Source organism: Scaptodrosophila lebanonensis, unplaced genomic scaffold, assembly GCF_003285725.1.
Source record: "Scaptodrosophila lebanonensis strain 11010-0011.00,11010-0021.00 unplaced genomic scaffold, SlebRS2 tig00000101-arrow-pilon, whole genome shotgun sequence".
Lineage (NCBI taxonomy): Eukaryota > Metazoa > Arthropoda > Insecta > Diptera > Drosophilidae > Scaptodrosophila > Scaptodrosophila lebanonensis.
In genome coordinates this window covers 1615234-1630459 of record NW_022060569.1, presented here as the reverse complement: position 1 = coordinate 1630459, position 15226 = coordinate 1615234, and the positions used below count along the sequence as shown (strand labels likewise).

Genomic DNA, 15226 nt, shown 5'->3' with positions numbered 1-15226 from the left:
GATCGAGCATAAATATTTGCCAATTCAAACAACGAGCGCACAGCTAAAAATGGCGCTGATGCAGTCGCGTATGTGACAGTGTTCAACTTAAAGCACTGCAGCTCATGAGAGGCGCTTTCTCGCCGTATTTATTCAACCGAAAATTTACAAGTGTTGAATAAAGCTCCCTATGAATAGTCGGCCCAACCATTAAAGTGTCATTTAATGATAGGGCCGTTGACGTTTTACTAGAAGCGTCAAACACCACACGCAATTTGGTTGTGGTGCTTTCAGGTCTCAGGACACACTGATGAGGAATATAGTAGTGCTGTCCTGGAGGAGGGGATTCAAGAGCAGACATATGCCCAAGATCACGATACTCTCTCATGAAGTCATGGTACATGTCATGGAGAGTTTTGTCTCTTGCGAGTTTGCGCCCAAGTTGCAGAAATCGTCTTTCAGCTGTTTGAAAGGAAAGCCCTAGTACAGTGGGATCGGATTTGAACGGAAGTTCGACTTGAAAACGTCCTGTAGACAGGTGCTATACTGATTTGGTGAAGTGAGCTTCACAGGCCTTTTGTTCAGCTGTCTGGCGCACAGCCTTCGACTCATTTGGGCTCCGATCGAGTTCCCAAAAGCGTTGAACTAATGTGTCGAGAGAACAATCACTAACTTGAGCGGCAACATTAGCACTAAGTTGTTGACGAGGTATTTGTCCTGTGTACCTACCAGCGACAACCCATCCCAGCAAGGTCTTCTGCAACAATGGAAGACCAGAATTGAGCTCGATTTGCCCAACACACAACAAGCCGTAAAAGAATTCAGCGCCTAGAAGAATGTCAACCTTGGCTGGTTTGTAAAACTCTGTAAAACTCTAAAACTCTCTACTAGAGATTTTCGGGTATTTTCCAGCTCGTTGTGGGCAAAAAGTTACAAGGTTGACAAGTGGATATGGATGTAAGAACCCAAAAATCAGTGGCAAAGTTGTGTGCATTCAAACGAGATTGAATAGCAGCACACACCTTGTGCTTACTATCAGTTGTGGTCCCACCTGCCATTGTAATACTCACTGCCGTGTCTTCACGCTTTAGTCGCAAGCGCTGCGCAAGGTTCTCAGTCATGAGATTCAGCTGTGAGCCGCCGTCAAGCAACATACGTGCAGGATGGTATTGGCCGAATCTATCTCTAATATTCACCAATGCTGTGGCAAGAATAACTTGGTCGGCACTTAAAACGAGACCTAAATATGCTTTTGGAGGTGCGACCGCTTGTAGAACGGGTGAATTTGGCACAGCTACAGAGTATCTGTGCAACAACGAGTGGTGTGGTTTTGAACACACCCGACACTTGGAAGCTTTGCAACTGGAAACTACATGACCCACATTCAAGCAATTGAGGCACATTTTTTGAGTCTTGGCGAACTCAAATCGCTGCATAACGGGAATAGATCCGAAAGAAGGGCAAGTATAAATATTGTGTTCCGCAGAACTACAGTATGAGCACTTCGAGATCGGTTTTGAAGGCTTTGAAGGACCCTTTGTGCAAGAAAACGAAGCTTTACTGTTTCTTGCAGGTTCGGCTCGCGGTTTATTTTTAACCCGAGTTGTCTCTTCAGCCGCTAAATATTGGTAACGTCTATTTAACTGCTTAGCGCAGTCATCCCAAGAAGGCAGCTTGTCATAGTCGAGCTGTTCCTCAAAACGAGATTTGGTTACATGATCAACTTTGGCCATAACCATATGTATGATCATTGCATTCGAAATGTCCCTTTCACTTCCCAACGAAGTTAAAGACGCATAAATGGCAGAAACAGTGTCAATGATGGACCGCAAACTAGACGCATTAGGTTTGGTCATGCTTGGGATGTCAAACAATTGCGAGATAGTGTCGAAAAATATCAAACATTTGTTGTCGTACACAGACTTGAGGCTAGCAATGGATTTCGAGTAATTGCAGTCCGTTAACTGAAACGGTTTCACAACTTCTAGAGCCTCACCTGACAAGCACGACACCAAATGATTAAACTTCTCGACGTTGGTCAACGAAGGATCGTCATGAACTAGACTTTCAAATAAGCACATAAAATTCTTAAATTCGGCATGCTTTCCACTGAATGTAGGCAGCCGCATTTTGGGTAACTGTGACCGTTGACTGGCCATCATAGAACAGTCATGAGAAGTCTGACTTTCAACCTTCTGTTTCGTTGCCTTTACATACAACGCCTTAGTTGAAATGCACAAATCCTCAAGTGGCCCTCTACTATCGTTACTTGGATTGAGACTATCCAAATCTGCCTGAAGCGCCATAGCTTTCTTTATGTAACCTTCCAACAGCTCGAGACGGCACTCGAGTTCTGTTTGTTCAAACGAAATTGTCTTTAACTGAAATGCCGTTTTCATACGAGCAATATCAGCGCTAACCTTATCAAATTTCTGCAAGCATTGTACTAGTAGAACTAGATACTACTTGTTGCTTCTCAGATTCCGACATGGTAGAGTATAACCAAAATAAACTCTAAACAAGTTGCAAATCAACGAAACTGAAAACCGAACTTTCCTAACAGCCCTCGCAAATAACAACGCGCTAAAACAGCAAGAGACCAACTGAAATGCACACAGATTACACAAATAGGCGTCGATTACCGCAAGCACGCTTGTAGGCAACGCTAATCCAAACGGGTAGCGGGGGGAAGTTCGTTGGCCCAGCGACAAGTGTAGCCGAAAAAAGGCGCGCACAAAAGAGAGAGCGACAAAATTCTTTTGCTACGCTAGCGGCGCAAGCAACAACAAAGCTATGTTTGTATGTATGCAGCTGATGCAACAAATCTTTACCAAAAAACCAACACAATAGAAACAAAATAACTTTAAAATATTTGTTTTTTATGTTAAAAATCAGCTTAGTAGCCCTTTTTTAATTGTTGTGGTTTGTTTTGCCTCGAGGTTTTGTTAGTAGTTATGTTTATGAGGGTGTATAATTATGTTAATTTATGCAAGGTGTGGTGTATGCGTGTATATGTATGTATATAATATAATCATGCAGTGGTTATTGGCGAATATGTATGTATGATTATGTATTTGTGTATGTAATGTTGTTGCACAAAATAAATCAAGTGCCAAAAATTGAGTCGGCATAAGCACACACGTACTATATGTACATACGTATGTATGTATGTAAATAGATTTTTATCCACTTTACACTTGCACGAATTTGCAGCAATTAAACTTATTAATGCTTTATGCTCAATTGTTGGCACAGAATACCTGCAAGCTCTCAAAAGAGTCCACCGAAACTTCCCTGGATTCCGAGCGACGATCACCCATTAGCCAAGCCAAACGACAGTACCACAAGTAGGGCAGACAGCAGCTCCACAGTCCAAACGAGCAGTTGTAGTTGATGATATCCAGAAGGGCCAAGGCACCAAGCTCCAAATCCAAATAAATGTAGCAGGATGGTATCCAATCGACACCAGCCTCAAACAAACGAGTAGTTTTCACACGACCGCGCACAAAAACCAAGCCACAAAGCCCGCAAACAAACGAGAAAATAATATTAAGAAAACCGATGTCCCTGCTCGGGCGCCAATGAAAAATCGCTAGCTTTTTAGCGATTGCAACAAACAATATTTAACTATTTATTAAATGAGACGCGGTATTCTTTCGATTATTAATATGGCTTTTAATGGCTTGGAAAATTGTACAAACGATGTTAAACGTGTGAGTATTACTTAGCAAGTGATTTGCCTGCTGCCGCTACAAGTCAGCGGGCCGGCATAAGAAAAGTAATGCACAAAGACAGCGCAGTAAAGGGCGCGATAGAGAACGCAACAGAGATACTTAAAAACTATACATGGTGCTCCAACATCCGGAATAATTTTAGAAAAATTTTCCACCACCAATTTGCCTTCTTCTTTGCTGCTGTTTTCCGTTTGGCATTTCAGGGTCAATAGTTGCACTAGTTGTTGCATGGTAACGCTGTTCTCGGCTGTTGTGGTTCTATTCGTTTCTTTTTGCATTTTTTCTTGTTTTTCTCTGTTGCCCTCGGACCTTTCTGGCAACATCGCCTCAAATGATATTGTCAGTGCGTGCTCACTTGTAACGGTTTCTTTGTCCTCTTTGTTATTCATTTTCGTGAGCGTCGACCGCGTTGAAACCGACGGCTTCTTTGTCCTTGAGACTACTGGCGCCTTTCCTTTTAGAATAAACTGACTCACTCGCACTGGCTTCGGCTTTGCAACTGTGGGTACTGGCGTCGGCTTTGGTTTGTAGGCTGATCTCGTTTTTCTGGCACGCATGCAACTTTAATTGAATTTAATGTACATATGAGTATGCATGCCACTTTTCACGCACTTTTTGTCACTTATTTTACAGCCTTTTTTTTCCACAACTTTCAAAATTTTTAGGTTGAGCCCCCAAATGTGATCTTGTGTATCATAGAATGTTTATTATTGATGACGATACCAAGATATATGATATAGTTTAAAATAGGAATATAATGTAAAATGATGATGGCGAATATTAGCATATGCAGCTAATGCACTCTGGTTCGACGGCTGACTTCTCTGACGACTTCTCTCTGCTTCTTCTTCTGACTGCTGACTTCTGCTTCTTTCTTTACGGCTGACGACTGTGTTTGTAGTGCGGCTGACTACTTACTACTGACAACTAAGTACATTTCTACTGATTGCTTAAAACCAAAATGAGTACCGAGTACTGATGGCGATGCTGCTTCTAGGTGTTCCGCCATTCTCACTATCCTGCTTTCCCATCTTACATTCGGCCATCCTGTACTAGTCATCGGCCTCCGATGACCACGAGTCTTCGTTATCTGCGATATAGCGCCAAAGCCGCATATTATCGCAACTTGTTGTCGTGCTGTTCAGCCCTTCGACGTCTGCAGCCTTGCGCACTTCATATCGCCCGTTACGTTTAATTTTTGTAATTTCATATGGTCCCAGATAGCTGCTGGCTAGCTTTCTCCCAGCTACGAATTGTGTTCGGTGGATTGCGACTAGGTCACCCAATTTACAACCATATTCGTTCTTCCGCTTTTTATCGAACTGCTTTTTGTATCTTTCCTGTGCTCTCTGTATGTCCTCCTTCGCTGCTTGTCTTATTTTCTGCCTTTCTTCATCAAAGTTGTCGCATATCTCCTTTTCCAGCAGTTGCAAAACCTCATTTTCGGCCGTAGTTCTCATCTTTACGCCAAACATGAGTTCGAATGGCGACTTCTTCGTTGATACATGAATGGTGCTGTTTATGACCTTCTGTACTCTAGCCACAAACTTAAACCATTTTTCAGGACTCTCTGATGACAGCTTGGATATGATTTGTAGTATCGACCGGTTAACGCGCTCTACTTGGTCGTTTCCTCTGGGCACTCCGGTGGTGCTCCAAACATGCTCGATACCATTTTTGCTCATGTAGTCCTCGAAAGCTGAAGATGTAAACGTAGACCCTTGGTCACTGATGATACGACTGGGATTACCGAAGATTTCCGACCAGCTGTCGAGCTTGTTAAGAACTTCTTCGCAGCTTGTTGTCTTTGTCGGATACAGCCACACGAACTTAGTAAATGCGTCGACTATAGCAAAAATGTATTTATATTGCTTCGCTGTGGCGTCCATAGGTCCGAGATGGTCAACATGCAATGTGTGCAATGGCTCTCCTCCTTTCTCGTCGGGATGATGAAAGCCTTCCTTTTTACCCAACTGTTTGTTGTGGACAATACATTTAATACAATTGGCGATAACATGAGCAACTTTTCCTTCCAAATGTGGTATCCAATAGCTTTGCTTGATCAAGTGCGTTGTCTTTTGAACAGCCCAGTGTCCAACATTGTGGGCGTCGACAATTATTTCTCGCTCCATCGACTTCGGTATAACCAGCAGATCAGTTCCTTCTATCGACTTAAGCAGCAATCCTCCTTTGATTTTAAAATTGTCATAGGGGCGGCTGCTTAAAATCTCAAAAATAGCTTTGATCATACAATCTTTTTGTTGAGCTGCTTTTATACGGGCTGAGACTTCTGACGTGACCACCATTACTTGCTGTGGGTAGCGACTCAGGCAATCGACGTGTCTAAGACGATCTCCACTCCTGTACTCCACTTTATACTCGAAGTCCTCCAAGTTTTCAGGCGGGTTGTTTTCTTTCATTGCATCAATATCAAACGGATTTTCATCACCCTGATCCTCAATGTCATCGTGTCCCTCATCTACATTATTCATAGCGACAAGGTCCATTTCCTCTGGCTCTGGTGGCTCCTCAAGCTCATTGTGAAAGACATTCGTTTGCTCTTCGTCCACTTCGGGACTCCTAATATCATCAATGTCCTTAGCTTGCTCCTTACGTTTATCCTCGGAGTTTGGCTCGTTGGTGGCGTCTAGCCCATCTTTTTCATGCTCATCCTTTCCATCTTCATTGGCCGCATAATTTTGTGTGTCCAAATCGTAATGAGCATCCTTTTCGTCTTTAGTGCCCTTGCCTTGATCCTCATCATTCATTTCGTCCTGCTCATTTTTTTCTTCTTCTTCATTGTCACTTATCTGAATATTCTCCTGAGTCTCCTCCCCAGCAGGGGGAGAAAACTTAAGTCCAGCCGCCGTCACCGTGACATTAAACGTTGATAGAAAGTCGTATCCAAGCAGGGCGTCGCATCCAATGTCACCATCAACCACTATCAAGAACTTGTGTAACACCTTCATATTGTCGATCTCCACGTCTGCTAGAAATTGACCCACCGGGCGTATCCTGTTAGTGCCAAAACCTCGAAGTGTAGCCACGTTGCTTTGCAATTTGGCGCCGCCGATTTTGTTAAGTGCTGCCTTTCTCATTATTGAGACGTCTGCTCCGGTGTCGACAAGTGCATTGTCCACTGCATCATTAATTTTTATCTCCCTGAGACGCTTTGCCTCATATACAACATTTACGCCGGCCGAAGATGTGCGCTCTGTTGACATATGCCCAGTTTTATTGCAACGAAAGCACTTGATTTAAGCTTTGCAGTCCTTGCGCAAATGATCCACTGCACCACAATTAAAACAATGCTGCTTCCTTTCGCTTCTTACATTTGCATTTTTGTTGTTGTATTTGTTTGGTACAAACTGTTTTCTCTCTGCGTACACTTTCTCGTTTGTTTCCGCTACACTTTCGTAAACTTCATATTTCTCTCGCAATTCTTTGATCGATGTGCAGCTATACAAATTGTATTTAAAATCAGTTTTAAGATTTAGCCCATCCACAACATATCTAATTAACGATTCAGTATCCATCACTCCACGGGCTTCAATGCTCTTCATTTGCAACAAATACTTAAAAACTATACATGGTGCTCCAACATTCCGACCCCGTTGAAAGACTAGCGGTCTTTCAAGTCCATTGGGAGCACCGCCAACTTGTGGACTGGTCGCCTAATAGTGCCGGTCCTAGTTAGTACGTCGGCCACCCGCACCTTGCCGTCCTCGCCGGAAATCACGCCCACCACGCGCCCTAAGAGCCACTTCTGTGGGGGGCGTTGTCGTCGTGGACGAGCACCACTGCTCCGTCGTCCAGGTTGGCCTCGCCTTTGGCCCACTGCGTCCGTTGCTGCAGGCTGAGCAGGTAGTCCTTGGACCACCTGCGCCAAAACTGCAGTTTGAGCTTCGACAGCTGCCGCCACCGCTTCAAAAATCCGGACCCGGCTCTGCTCAAAGACCCTTCTTGCACGCCTTCGTGCGGCAGAGTAAGAAGCGGTTGTCCGATGAGCAGGTGGCCCGGTGCCGCTTGCCACCATAGGCCTGGAGTTGAGAATGGCCTCCACGTCCACCAGGTGCGTTTCCAGGTCGTCTCTGGTCAGGTTCGCGTTGCCTGCGCCCCTGACTAGATGGGCCTTCGCCGCCTTCACCGCTGCCTCCCACAGTCCTCCGAAGTGGGGAGCCCTGGGAGGAATGAACCGCCAATCGATCCCTCGCTCTGCCGCTAAGTCCATCAAGGCGGCATTGCTCCTCTCGAACGCCGACGTCAGCTCCTTCAGCACGCCGCTCGCTACTACAAAGTTGGTCGCGTTGTCGCTGTAAACTGTCTCCGGCAGGCCTCGTCTCCCGATGAACCTTTTGAAAACATTAAGAAAGGCGTCAGTCGATAGGTCTGTAACCAGCTCGAGGTGAACGGCCTTCGAGGCAAAACAAACAAACACGGCGACGTAATTTTTAGCGGGCGGTCTTCCTCGTATGCGGTAGCTTACATGGAAAGGACCGCAAAAATCGACCCCACAAACCCTAAACGGTCGACCTTCTCGAAGGCGATCACCTGGCAAATTTCCCATTATTTGCCCTAACAACTTGGGCTTGTATCGGAAGCAGTGTACACAATTACGTACAACTGCTGAGCAAGCACTACGAGCATTCACCACCCAGACCTGTTGCCTAAGAAGCCCAATTAATACCTTTGCACCTGCATGATAGTGCTTGAGGTGTAAATGCCGAATATACAATGCTACTATTGGTGCATCTTTAGGCAGTAATAGTGGAAATTTTGCGTCATAAGGAATTGGACCATGCAACAAACGTCCACCTACTCGAACCAAACGCAACTTAATCCCAGTGTCTTCGAACTCGTGTATAAAGGGATTAAGAGATTGCAAACTTGGGGGGAGTGGCGCCGACTTTTGTAGAGGCTTGATCTCACGGCTGTATATGCAGCACTTCAATCAGCTTAAAAAACGATAATCTTCGTTCTAAAGCTGACACAACTAAAGAATCACTGCGATTTTTCCTGTAGCAAAATCGCAAAACATATGCCAATATCCGAATTAATTTAGGAAAGGATGACAGTTTCAACATAAGGTCCAGTATGCAATTTGACTCTACGTCTGATCGAATGACTGTAAGTGCAGTCGCATTCTTTTTATCTTCAGATGCCTTAATGTCTGACGATAATTCAACATGGTGAAGATTGGGCCAATCATTTTCACCGAGCTTTAGAAAATTAGGGCCCTTAAACCACAATGACGATACAATTTCGTCTATATCAGTTCCACGAGAAACTAGGTCAGCAGGGTTGCAGTCTGTAGGCACATGACGCCAAACAGTATTCTCAGAAGCGTCTTGGATCTCAGCCACTCTATTTGCCACGAATGTGGACAACGTGGATGAGTCTCTCTCCAACCAATACAACACTATCTGAGAATCTGACCAGAAGTTTACACTTTCTATAGCAAACTTACTCAGCGTGGCGCAAACATGCTGCCAGAGTTTCGCTAGTAAGAGTGCCGCACACAACTCGAGTCGAGGAATCGTCTTTACGTTGAGTGGTGCCACTCTGGATTTGGCTGTAAGCAACGAAACACCTACGCTATCCTTGTTGCAAGTCCTAATGTATATGCAACAACCGTATGCCTGACTTGAGGCGTCTGCGAAACCATGAATTTGCACTGTCTCATAAACGTTTAAGCAAACGTATCGCGGAATATGAATTTTGTGTAGATCACGCAGAGTCTCAATGAACTTATTCCACGAAGTATGCATACTCGTTGGAATAGTTTCATCCCAATCTAGTTTTAACCGCTACAACTCTTGCAACAGAATTTTCGATTTTGTGACGATGGGGCACAACAGCCCAAGTGGGTCAAACAGACGAGACGCTACCGACAAGATGTTTCGTTTTGTTGGCTTTAACGAAATAAAGCTATCCACATCTAGATGGTACCGAAATACATCATCTTGAGGGGCCCAGCGCATTCCGTTTTGACTGAGGTGGAGTCGTCAAACTTAATTGCCTTTTCGATGATGTTGCCATCATCACCGAACAAGGCCTGACAGTTTGATGCCCACTTTGCCAAAGGGAACCCTCCGGAATCTAGTACCTCTCGTACTTGATTACAGATTTCTTTGAGCTCATCTAAAGAATTTGCTCCTGCCAACATGTCGTCAACATAAAAACAATTTTTAATGACATTTGAAGGTACAGGGTGAGATCGAGCATAAATATTTGCCAATTCAAACAACGAGCGCACAGCTAAAAATGGCGCTGATGCAGTCGCGTATGTGACAGTGTTCAACTTAAAGGACTGCAGCTCATGAGAGGCGCTTTCTCGCCGTATTTATTCAACCGAAAATTTACAAGTGTTGAATAAAGCTCCCTATGAATAGTCGGCCCAACCATTAAAGTGTCATTTAATGATAGGGCCGTTGACGTTTTACTAGAAGCGTCAAACACCACACGCAATTTGGTTGTGGTGCTTTCAGGTCTCAGGACACACTGATGAGGAATATAGTAGTGCTGTCCTGGAGGAGGGGATTCAAGAGCAGACATATGCCCAAGATCACGATACTCTCTCATGAAGTCATGGTACATGTCATGGAGAGTTTTGTCTCTTGCGAGTTTGCGCCCAAGTTGCAGAAATCGTCTTTCAGCTGTTTGAAAGGAAAGCCCTAGTACAGTGGGATCGGATTTGAACGGAAGTTCGACTTGAAAACGTCCTGTAGACAGGTGCTGTACTGATTTGGTGAAGTGAGCTTCACAGGCCTTTTGTTCAGCTGTCTGGCGCACAGCCTTCGACTCATTTGGGCTCCGATCGAGTTCCCAAAAGCGTTGAACTAATGTGTCGAGAGAACAATCACTAACTTGAGCGGCAACATTAGCACTAAGTTGTTGACGAGGTATTTGTCCTGTGTACCTACCAGCGACAACCCATCCCAGCAAGGTCTTCTGCAACAATGGAAGACCAGAATTGAGCTCGATTTGCCCAACACACAACAAGCCGTAAAAGAATTCAGCGCCTAGAAGAATGTCAACCTTGGCTGGTTTGTAAAACTCTGTAAAACTCTAAAACTCTCTACTAGAGATTTTCGGGTATTTTCCAGCTCGTTGTGGGCAAAAAGTTACAAGGTTGACAAGTGGATATGGATGTAAGAACCCAAAAATCAGTGGCAAAGTTGTGTGCATTCAAACGAGATTGAATAGCAGCACACACCTTGTGCTTACTATCAGTTGTGGTCCCACCTGCCATTGTAATACTCACTGCCGTGTCTTCACGCTTTAGTCGCAAGCGCTGCGCAAGGTTCTCAGTCATGAGATTCAGCTGTGAGCCGCCGTCAAGCAACATACGTGCAGGATGGTATTGGCCGAATCTATCTCTAATATTCACCAATGCTGTGGCAAGAATAACTTGGTCGGCACTTAAAACGAGACCTAAATATGCTTTTGGAGGTGCGACCGCTTGTAGAACGGGTGAATTTGGCACAGCTACAGAGTATCTGTGCAACAACGAGTGGTGTGGTTTTGAACACACCCGACACTTGGAAGCTTTGCAACTGGAAACTACATGACCCACATTCAAGCAATTGAGGCATATCAGTTCCACGAGAAACTAGGTCAGCAGGGTTGCAGTCTGTAGGCACATGACGCCAAACAGTATTCTCAGAAGCGTCTTGGATCTCAGCCACTCTATTTGCCACGAATGTGGACAACGTGGATGAGTCTCTCTCCAACCAATACAACACTATCTGAGAATCTGACCAGAAGTTTACACTTTCTATAGCAAACTTACTCAGCGTGGCGCAAACATGCTGCCAGAGTTTCGCTAGTAAGAGTGCCGCACACAACTCGAGTCGAGGAATCGTCTTTACGTTGAGTGGTGCCACTCTGGATTTGGCTGTAAGCAACGACTCATTTGGGCTCCGATCGAGTTCCCAAAAGCGTTGAACTAATGTGTCGAGAGAACAATCACTAACTTGAGCGGCAACATTAGCACTAAGTTGTTGACGAGGTATTTGTCCTGTGTACCTACCAGCGACAACCCATCCCAGCAAGGTCTTCTGCAACAATGGAAGACCAGAATTGAGCTCGATTTGCCCAACACACAACAAGCCGTAAAAGATTTCAGCGCCTAGAAGAATGTCAACCTTGGCTGGTTTGTAAAACTCTGTAAAACTCTAAAACTCTCTACTAGAGATTTTCGGGTATTTTCCAGCTCGTTGTGGGCAAAAAGTTACAAGGTTGACAAGTGGATATGGATGTAAGAACCCAAAAATCAGTGGCAAAGTTGTGTGCATTCAAACGAGATTGAATAGCAGCACACACCTTGTGCTTACTATCAGTTGTGGTCCCACCTGCCATTGTAATACTCACTGCCGTGTCTTCACGCTTTAGTCGCAAGCGCTGCGCAAGGTTCTCAGTCATGAGATTCAGCTGTGAGCCGCCGTCAAGCAACATACGTGCAGGATGGTATTGGCCGAATCTATCTCTAATATTCACCAATGCTGTGGCAAGAATAACTTGGTCGGCACTTAAAACGTGACCTAAATATGCTTTTGGAGGTGCGACCGCTTGTAGAACGGGTGAATTTGGCACAGCTACAGAGTATCTGTGCAACAACGAGTGGTGTGGTTTTGAACACACCCGACACTTGGAAGCTTTGCAACTGGAAACTACATGACCCACATTCAAGCAATTGAGGCACATTTTTTGAGTCTTGGCGAACTCAAATCGCTGCATAACGGGAATAGATCCGAAAGAAGGGCAAGTATAAATATTGTGTTCCGCAGAACTACAGTATGAGCACTTCGAGATCGGTTTTGAAGGCTTTGAAGGACCCTTTGTGCAAGAAAACGAAGCTTTACTGTTTCTTGCAGGTTCGGCTCGCGGTTTATTTTTAACCCGAGTTGTCTTTTCAGCCGCTAAATATTGGTAACGTCTATTTAACTGCTTAGCGCAGTCATCCCAAGAAGGCAGCTTGTCATAGTCGAGCTGTTCCTCAAAACGAGATTTGGTTACATGATCAACTTTGGCCATAACCATATGCATGATCATTGCATTCGAAATGTCCCTTTCACTTCCCAACGAAGTTAAAGACGCATAAATGGCAGAAACAGTGTCAATGATGGACCGCAAACTAGACGCATTAGGTTTGGTCATGCTTGGGATGTCAAACAATTGCGAGATAGTGTCGAAAAATATCAAACATTTGTTGTCGTACACAGACTTGAGGCTAGCAATGGATTTCGAGTAATTGCAGTCCGTTAACTGAAACGGTTTCACAACTTCTAGAGCCTCACCTGACAAGCACGACACCAAATGATTAAACTTCTCGACGTTGGTCAACGAAGGATCGTCATGAACTAGACTTTCAAATAAGCACATAAAATTCTTAAATTCGGCATGCTTTCCACTGAATGTAGGCAGCCGCATTTTGGGTAACTGTGACCGTTGACTGGCCATCATAGAACAGTCATGAGAAGTCTGACTTTCAACCTTCTGTTTCGTTGCCTTTACATACAACGCCTTAGTTGAAATGCACAAATCCTCAAGTGGCCCTCTACTATCGTTACTTGGATTGAGACTATCCAAATCTGCCTGAAGCGCCATAGCTTTCTTTATGTAACCTTCCAACAGCTCGAGACGGCACTCGAGTTCTGTTTGTTCAAACGAAATTGTCTTTAACTGAAATGCCGTTTTCATACGAGCAATATCAGCGCTAACCTTATCAAATTTCTGCAAGCATTGTACTAGTAGAACTAGATACTACTTGTTGCTTCTCAGATTCCGACATGGTAGAGTATAACCAAAATAAACTCTAAACAAGTTGCAAATCAACGAAACTGAAAACCGAACTTTCCTAACAGCCCTCGCAAATAACAACGCGCTAAAACAGCAAGAGACCAACTGAAATGCACACAGATTACACAAATAGGCGTCGATTACCGCAAGCACGCTTGTAGGCAACGCTAATCCAAACGGGTAGCGGGGGGAAGTTCGTTGGCCCAGCGACAAGTGTAGCCGAAAAAAGGCGCGCACAAAAGAGAGAGCGACAAAATTCTTTTGCTACGCTAGCGGCGCAAGCAACAACAAAGCTATGTTTGTATGTATGCAGCTGATGCAACAAATCTTTACCAAAAAACCAACACAATAGAAACAAAATAACTTTAAAATATTTGTTTTTTATGTTAAAAATCAGCTTAGTAGCCCTTTTTTAATTGTTGTGGTTTGGTTTGCCTCGAGGTTTTGTTAGTAGTTATGTTTATGAGGGTGTATAATTATGTTAATTTATGCAAGGTGTGGTGTATGTGTGTATATGTATGTATATAATATAATCATGCAGTGGTTATTGGCGAATATGTATGTATGATTATGTATTTGTGTATGTAATGTTGTTGCACAAAATAAATCAAGTGCCAAAAATTTAGTCGGCATAGGCACACACGTACTATATGTACATACGTATGCAATGTAAATAGATTTTTATCCACTTTACACTTGCACGAATTTGCAGCAATTAAACTTATTAATGCTTTATGCTCAATTGTTGGCACAGAATACCTGCAAGCTCTCAAAAGAGTCCACCGAAACTTCCCTGGATTCCGAGCGACGATCACCCATTAGCCAAGCCAAACGACAGTACCACAAGTAGGGCAGACAGCAGCTCCACAGTCCAAACGAGCAGTTGTAGTTGATGATATCCAGAAAGGCCAAGGCACCAAGCTCCAAATCCAAATAAATGTAGCAGGATGGTATCCAATCGACACCAGCCTCAAACAAACGAGTAGTTTTCACACGACCGCGCACAAAAACCAAGCCACAAAGCCCGCAAACAAACGAGAAAATAATATTAAGAAAACCGATGTCCCTGCTCGGGCGCCAATGAAAAATCGCTAGCTTTTTAGCGATTGCAACAAACAATATTTAACTATTTATTAAATGAGACGCGGTATTCTTTCGATTATTAATATGGCTTTTAATGGCTTGGAAAATTGTACAAACGATGTTAAACGTGCGAGTATTACTTAGCAAGTGATTTGCCTGCTGCCGCTACAAGTCAGCGGGCCGGCATAAGAAAAGTAATGCACAAAGACAGCGCAGTAAAGGGCGCGATAGAGAACGCAACAGAGATACTTAAAAACTATACATGGTGCTCCAACATCCGGAATAATTTTAGAAAAATTTTCCACCACCAATTTGCCTTCTTCTTTGCTGCTGTTTTCCGTTTGGCATTTCAGGGTCAATAGTTGCACTAGTTGTTGCATGGTAACGCTGTTCTCGGCTGTTGTGGTTCTATTCGTTTCTTTTTGCATTTTTTCTTGTTTTTCTCTGTTGCCCTCGGACCTTTCTGGCAACATCGCCTCAAATGATATTGTCAGTGCGTGCTCACTTGTAACGGTTTCTTTGTCCTCTTTGTTATTCATTTTCGTGAGCGTCGACCGCGTTGAAACCGACGGCTTCTTTGTCCTTGAGACTACTGGCGCCTTTCCTTTTAGAATAAACTGACTCACTCG

At 44.1% G+C, this 15226-nt stretch overlaps 1 long non-coding RNA gene across 1 annotated transcript; it reads right to left on the bottom strand.

The window, feature by feature from the left end:
- Positions 1-536: 536 nt before the first annotated feature.
- LOC115628119 lies at positions 537-11746 on the bottom strand. Its single transcript, XR_003995753.1, has 3 exons — positions 11622-11746; positions 4023-4026; positions 537-580 (listed from the first exon to the last, which is right to left on the bottom strand). It is a non-coding gene; the product is annotated as an uncharacterized LOC115628119 (long non-coding RNA).
- Positions 11747-15226: the final 3480 nt, after the last annotated feature.